Source organism: Eptesicus fuscus, chromosome 9 (genome assembly GCF_027574615.1).
Source record: "Eptesicus fuscus isolate TK198812 chromosome 9, DD_ASM_mEF_20220401, whole genome shotgun sequence".
Classification (NCBI taxonomy): Eukaryota; Metazoa; Chordata; class Mammalia; order Chiroptera; family Vespertilionidae; genus Eptesicus; species Eptesicus fuscus.
The window spans coordinates 32,512,558-32,520,190 of NC_072481.1; the positions used below are offsets into that span (position 1 = coordinate 32,512,558).

The following is a 7,633-nucleotide window of genomic DNA, read 5'->3' on the forward strand; positions in this document are numbered from 1 at the left end:
CATTTGTAATGCTATTCAATGCTCAGATTGTCCTCCGAACAAGGAACTGTTATGAGCCTCTCTAGTTACTGATGAGGAAGCTGGATTCCTGAGCCGTTACGTGACTTACCTACTGTCTCCTAGCTGGGAGGCAAGCAGAGCAGGATTCGCACCTGGTTCCTGTCACTTCCGCCTTGATGTCCCACTGTCCCACGTACCAGACCTTAGAAGGGAGTGGGAGGAAAAGTGACCACGCCTCCCTCCCCCTCCGCACCTGCTCTCCTGGCTGCTCCCTGTGGATTGAAAACTTTCCCCTACAGAGGTCATGTTCTCTGGTTTCTGCCTTCAAACAGGAAGTTAAGAAGTGCTGGGGTCCAAATCCTGGCTCTGCTACTTACTAGCTAAGTGATCTTTGGAAAGTCCATTTATTTTGGCCTCAGTGTTCTCATTTGTAAAATAACAGTGACAGCATCTCCCCCACGGGGTTGTTGTGTAGGTTGGATGAAATCATGCATGTCAAGGACTCAGCACAGAATAGGTGAAGAATAGGTTTTCTCTTGGTGAGTGGGTTGAAACCAAAGCCTTCCTTCACATTGGGGGTGGCTATTTCTCTCAGGGTGCAGACCTCTCGTCTCCCAGCTCAAAAACGATATTCAGCCAAAACTGGTTTGGCTCAGTGGATAGAGCGTCGGCCTGCAGACTCAAGGGTCCCAGGTTCGATTCCAGTCAAGGGCATGTACCTTGGTTGCGGGCACATCCCCAGTAGGGGGTGTGCAAGAGGCAGCTGATCAATGTTTCTCTCTCATCGATGTTTCTAACTCTCTAACCTTCTCTCTTCCTCTCTGTAAAAAATCAATAAAATATATTTTAAAAAAACAAACAAAAAAACCCCACGATATTCAGCATCAACCAGGGAGGAGGAGGCACTGTCTCCTTAGCTGTGTGGGGATGCTGTCTGGGAGGGAGGAAGCCTCGTCCCCGCTCACCTGGCTGGTCTGCCTGCCTCGGAGTCTGATGGAACATGGCTGGATATGCCTTTCCTCCGAGTCCAGGTCTGACGGCAGGAGAAGCTGGTAATGGTGTCAGCTTCTGTGCTTTACATTCCACATATGTGGAGAAGAAAAGAAATCTAGAACCTGGGGGGGGGGGTATCTAGAACCCCAATGTTTCGCATTCCTCTAGTACAGTGGTTCTCAACCTTTCTAACGCCGCGACCCTTTAATACAGTTCCTCATGTTGTGGTGACCCCCAACCATAAAATGATTTTCGTTGCTACTTCATAACTGTAATTTTGCTACTGTTATGAATTGTAATGTAAATATCTGAGTTTCCCAATGGTCTTAGGCGACCCTGCTAGCTGTTCTCAACCTGTGGGTCGCGACATGAGAAAGGTTGAGAACCGCTGCTCTAGTACATACACCCACTTCTATTTACAAACTGAAGTTTCCTAGGTCTGTCCGGCTTTGAAAGGCAGACCGTCTTTCTCTCATATTTTTTGCTTCTTTATACAGAACAACAAGTGACTTGAATGACCTGTTAAAAACTTGTTAGTGTTCTCTGGCATCCTAAGGCAATGCTGCATACTACTCAGTGAAGATGTCCTTAGATTAATAAAAGGATGTGGGCCTGGCCTGGAGGAGGGGGGTGGGGGGGGAAGCGTGCTGTGCAAACCTCCCAAATATACGGTCCATGGACTTTCTTCCTGAAAGATATCAATATCAGACAAACTAGGCAAAAAAAAAAAAAATAGTGCTAGACATAAAGAGGGTCACTACCTAATGATAAAAAATCAAATCACCAAAAAACTTGTATGAAACTTAACAGCTTTAAAATATATAAATTACAAATGGAGAGAATGACAAAGAAAAAGACAAATCCACTATGTATCTTATCAGTAGGTGTTAACATACTTCAACCAGTCATTTATAGAAGACACAAACGTGAGAACAGATAGAGAAGATTGGAACTAATGCATTCTCAAGTTTGATTTAACGGATGTACACACAACACTGCATCCATCATCTGCAGAACACGCATCCTTTCCAAGCACATGTGGACCATTTATGACATCAAACGTTTACTGGGTCATAAAGCAAACCTCTGTAAACCCGAGAGGATTTCTGTCATATCTCCCCTTCTGTCCACAATAGGATTATTAGAAATCAATACATTTTTCAACAAACAGTGATAAAACATGCAAAAAGGTGAATTTAGACCCTCCCTTCACACGATACACACAAATTAATTGAAAAATGGACCCTAGGCCAAAATTAAGAGCTAAAGCTATTAGAAGAAAACGTAGGAGAAAAATCTTCCTAACCTTGGATTAGTCAAGGAGTTCTCAGATGTGACACTAAGAGCAAGATCCAGCCCTAGCCAGTGTTCTTCAGTGGATTGAGCGTCAGCCTGTGGATTGAGGGGGTCCCAGGTTCGATTCCAGTCAAGGGCACGTGCCAGAGTTGTGGGCTTGATCCCCAGTAGGGGGCGTGCAGGAGGCAGCCGATCAATGAGTCTCTCTCATCATTGATGTTTCCATTTCTCTCTCCCTCTCCCTTCCTCTCTGAAATCAATAAAAAATATGTATTTTTTAAAAAGCATGATCCATAAGGGAAAAATTGATAAATTGTACTTAATTTAAAAATGTGTACTTTAAAAGACACTATTAAGAAAATGAAAAAAATAACCCACAAACTGGGAGAAAATATTTGCAAACCACAATTTTTAAAAAAATATATGTTACTGATTTTTTACAGAGAGGAAGGGAGAGGGATAGAGAGTTAGAAACATCGATTAGCCGCCTCCTGCACACCCCCTACTGGGGATCAAGCCCGCAACCAAGCTACATGCCCTTGACTGGAATCGAACCTGGGACCCTTCAGTCCGCAGGCCGATGCTCTGTCCACTGAGCCAAACCAGTTAGGGCAGCAAACCACAGTTTTAATAAAAATTTAATATATAGAAGTTTTACAACTCAAGAAGGAGACAAACAACCCGTTTTCTAAATAGGCCAAGATTTGAATAGACATTCCGCCAAAGAAGATGCAGTAATCTCCCTTTCTGGTTTCACTTTCTGTGGTTTCAGTTATTTATGGTTAACCTTAGTTCAAAAACATTAAATGGAAAATTCCAGAAATAAACAATTCATAAACTTTAAATTACATGCCATTCTGAGCAGCATGATGAAACCTCTTGCTGTCCTGCTCTGTCCCACCTGGAACACGAGTATTTCTTTGTCTAGCCTATCCATGCCGTATACACTACCTGTCCTTTAGCCCGTCACTTAGTAGGTTATCAGATTGGCAGTCATGGTATCACAGTGCTTGTTTTCAAGCAATCCTTATTTTAACCAAATAACGGCCCCGAAGCACAAGAGTAGTGATGCCCAGTTCGGATGTGCCAAAGAGCCGTTGTCAAGTGCTTCCTTTAAGTGAAAAGGTGGAAGTTACTGGCTTAGTAAAGAAAGGAAGAAAGAAATTGTATGCTGAGCTTGCTAAGATCTATGGTAAGAACAAAACTTATATCTATGCAACTGCCTAATTGATAAATTAAACTCTATCATAGATGTGTATGTATAGGAAAACACACGGTATGTACAGGATTAGGTGCTATCTATGGTTTTGGGGATCTCCTGCGCGTCTTGGAAGGTATCCCCTGCAGAGAAGGGGGGACTACTGTATCTGAATAACTAATAAGGACATTGAAAGATGTTCAACAGCATTAGTCATCAGGAAAATGCAAATTAAAACCACAAGGAGATGCCACTTCTTATCCCCTAGGTTGGCTTTAGTAAAAAAGACAGTAACTATGAGAAGAGATGTAAAGTAATTGGAATCCTCATACATCACCGTCAGGAACATAAAATGATGTATCCACTTTGGAAAACAGCTTGGCAGTTTCTTAAAAAGTTCAACATAAATTTATGTTTAGCAACCTAGTCATTTGACTCATAGATATCTACTCAAGATAAATGAAAACATGTGTCCCCAAAAACACTCGTACATGAAAGTTCATAGCAACATTATTCATAAAAGTCAAAAAATGGAAACAATGCAAATGTCTACTAACTGGGAGTGGGAAAAACAAAATGTGGTATATTCATACAGTGTGGTATATTCATCAATAGGAGGAATGAACTAGCTATACATGCTACAAACATGTGTGAACTTCAAAAGTATTATGCTAAGAGGAAGAAGTAAAAAAAAAGAGAGAGAACACATATTGTAGGATTGCATTTATCTAAAATGTCTAGAAAAGGAAAATCAGTGGAGATGGGACACAAATTGGTGTTTGCCTGGGAATGGGGATGGGAACAGGGATTGACTAAAAAATGGCATGCAAGGTCTTTTGGGAAAACAAAAATGTTCTAAAATTTGATGGTGGTAATGATTACAAAACTCAGTAAATTTAGTAAAAACCATTGAATTGTATGCTTAAAATGGGTGAGTCTTATGGTATGTAAATTATCCTATATAATAAAAGCCTAATATGCTAAGTGTCCAGTCATCCGTTCAACCAATCAAAGAGTAATATGCTAATAATATGCTAAGGCTGCTCAACCGCTAGCTATGATGTGCACTGACCACCAGGGGGCAGACAGTCGACTGGTTGACCAGTCACTATGACATGCATTGACCACCAGGGGGCAGATGCTCCAACTGGTATGTTAGCTTGCTGCTGGGGTCTGACCAATCGGGACTGAGCGAGATGGGCCAAACACACCCTGGAGCTCTCCCAGGGTCCCTCCCCAGCTGGCCAACCTCCCATGTCCCTCTCTGGCCCTGATCATACACCCGTGAGGTCCCTCTGCCTGGCCTGCACCCTCTTGCAATCCGGGACCCCTTGGGGGATGTCAGAGAGCCAGTTTCAGCCTGATCCCGCAGGCCAGGTCAAGGGACCCCACTGGTGCCTGAATTTGTGCACCAGGCCTCTAGTAACTAAATAAAGCTTTAAGAAAAAATAACAAGGTAAGTAGGAAAACCTTATGCTAGGGAGTTAGAAACATACATATTTAAAAAAGCAAAAACACTTTTAGCAAACTAAAAATAAAAAAGAACTACTTAATTTCATAAAAAGTATATACAAAAAATAAACACATAACAATAGCAACACTTAGTGGTAAAATGTTGAGCGTATTTCTCTTTGATATGGATGTCCCAAATCATTGATTTTACATTCAACTTTGTACTGGAGGTCTTAACCACAGCAGTAAGGGGGGTAAAGGATATAAAATGTGTAAGGATTGAAATAGAAGAAGCGAAGCTACCAATATTTGCTAATGGTATATTTGTCTACATAGAACACCTCAAAAGAATAAGGGAATTTACTAAGTTAACAGAATACAAAATCCAGGAACAAAACCAATTTTATTTCTAAACACCAGAATCAAACAGAAAATATAATAAAACAGGATACTATTTATAATAGCATCAAAAATGTAATGTGTGTAGGAATAGATATAAAAAAGATACTCAACTCTTATGGAGAAAAATGATAAAACTATTGCAATGAGATCCAAATAAATGGAAAGATATATGTTTATGAATTGGAAGAATTCAATCTCATAAAGATGTCAAATCTATCAAATTGATTAATAATTTCCATGCAATTACAATAAGAATCACAATTTTCTTCTGGAACTTGACAAGTGTTTTGTTGTTGTTGTTTGTTTGTTTGTTTGTTTATTGAAGATCTATGCATTCCTGAAGAGAGGAAAAGAGTAAGGAGACTTGGCTGGCAAAGTACCAAGAATTATCATAAACTTGCAGTAATTAAGACAAAGTGGTATTGACAAAGGTATTACAAACCCAAACATACACAGAACTTGATTTTATTATAGAGAAGTAATTTTAGTTCATGGTAAAAGAAGAGATTTTTCAACACGTGGTATTGGGACAATTAGCTAACCTTAGGGAAAAAGTTAGATTCTTACTTCAGTCTTTAACCAAGTTGGTTAGACATTTATGAGAAAAGTAAAAGTACACAACTCTTAGAAATTTTCATAGCAGAGTAACTTTTTTGAGGGTGGGCAATATTTTTAAAACAAGACACAGACAAATCATAAATAAAAAGATTGATACATTCAGTTGTCCTTGAGTTCTGTGGAAGCGTCACCATCCAGTCTTTTGGACAGGACTGGTTTCATGGCACCAGAAGAGTCCCATGATTAATGCGTGCTTTCACCATCTCTAAATTCTTATTATCTTTAAAATTGCATTTTAAAAGCAAAGTCTAACAGGACAATGGGGTATGGATGTGAGCAAACAAGATGCATGCAATATAAATGTCCATCACTATTCCTTGCCACTCAATTTGCATACAGTGTATGTGATGCCCCATGGACTCAGAATTCAGGCAAACTAGAGATGCCTGGGAGTTCAGCAAGACTCAAAGCAAGTACCAGGAACGCATGTCATGTCTGCAACTGAGTAACCAGGGGTGCTGACAGCCACGAGAAGCCACGCTTTGTCCTCAAACCAAAACTTGCTTCAAACACAGAAAAGAGACAATGGCATTCTAAGAAATACAAGTGACCAAGGAATCTTATCCTCTCCTTTCTTACTTGTGTTACTTCCCTGTGTCACCCAACCACTTACACTGAAATGATATGGAAGAAAAAGGAAACAGGGCTATCCGTAGTTCCTTTTCTCTTCAGTCCTTCCTCACTCACCAGTAAGCCAATGGTAGAGAATGTACTGGTAGGAGGTACATGTATCAAGGAGTGAAATAAAAACAGTTGAATTAATTTTGGGCAGCATTTCCACGGTTCTGGTTAAGAACAAAATACAGGAGGAGACCCGGGGGGAAGCGAGGCCCATGCCTGTGCATCTAGTCACCATCTTCAGAACCACCTCAGCCATCCTCGGCCTTTGAGACCAGCCAACACCGTTTTTTGTGTTTTGGTTTTTGTTTATTTTTGTTTGTTTGTTTGTTTGTTTTACCTTAACTCCTATTGCTAAACAACCATGAGCTCCCAAATTCGTCAGAACTATTCTATCGAAGTGGAGGCTGCCGTCAATTGTCTGGCCAACCTGCATCTGCGGGCCTCCCACACCTACCTCTCTCTGAGCTTCTGTTTGAACTGCAATGACGTGGCTCTCCAGGGCGTGGGTCACTTCTTCCAAGAGTTGGCGGAGAAGAAGCGCAAGGGCACCGAGCTTCTCTTAAAGATGCAAAACCAGCGTAGTGGCCGCATTGTCCTCCAGGACGTGCTGAAGCCTTCCCAGAGTGAGTGAAGTGAGACTCAGGATGCCATGGACGCCGCCCTGGCCTTGGAGAGGAACCTGAACCAGGCCCTTTGGAGCTGCAGGCCCTGGGTTCTACCCACACAGACCCTCAGCTCTGTGGCTTCCTGGAGAACCACCTCCTGGATGAGCAGGTGAAACTCATGAAGAAGATGGGCCACACCTGACTCACCTCCGCAGGCTGGGCTGGGCAAGTATCTCTTTGAAAGGCTCACCCTCAAGCCCGACTAGGAGCCTTTGGAGCCCAGAGGCCTTTGAGGGGCCCCGCTGCGTTCCCCTGGTGTCTGGCTTTTGCCTGAGCCTCTCCCCGGAACCACTAGCCATTCTTTTAACCACCCTGGAGCCCTCTCCCATGCATTGGACTAAATGGAAACAGTAAAGCTCTTTGCAGAAAAGAAACAGTAAAAAGAATC

At 41.9% G+C, this 7,633-nt stretch overlaps 1 pseudogene; it reads left to right on the forward strand.

Annotated features, from left to right (window-relative positions):
• The first annotated feature begins 6,941 nt into the window (after positions 1 to 6,941).
• LOC103284009 (ferritin light chain-like) lies at positions 6,942 to 7,401 on the forward strand (annotated as a pseudogene).
• Positions 7,402 to 7,633: the final 232 nt, after the last annotated feature.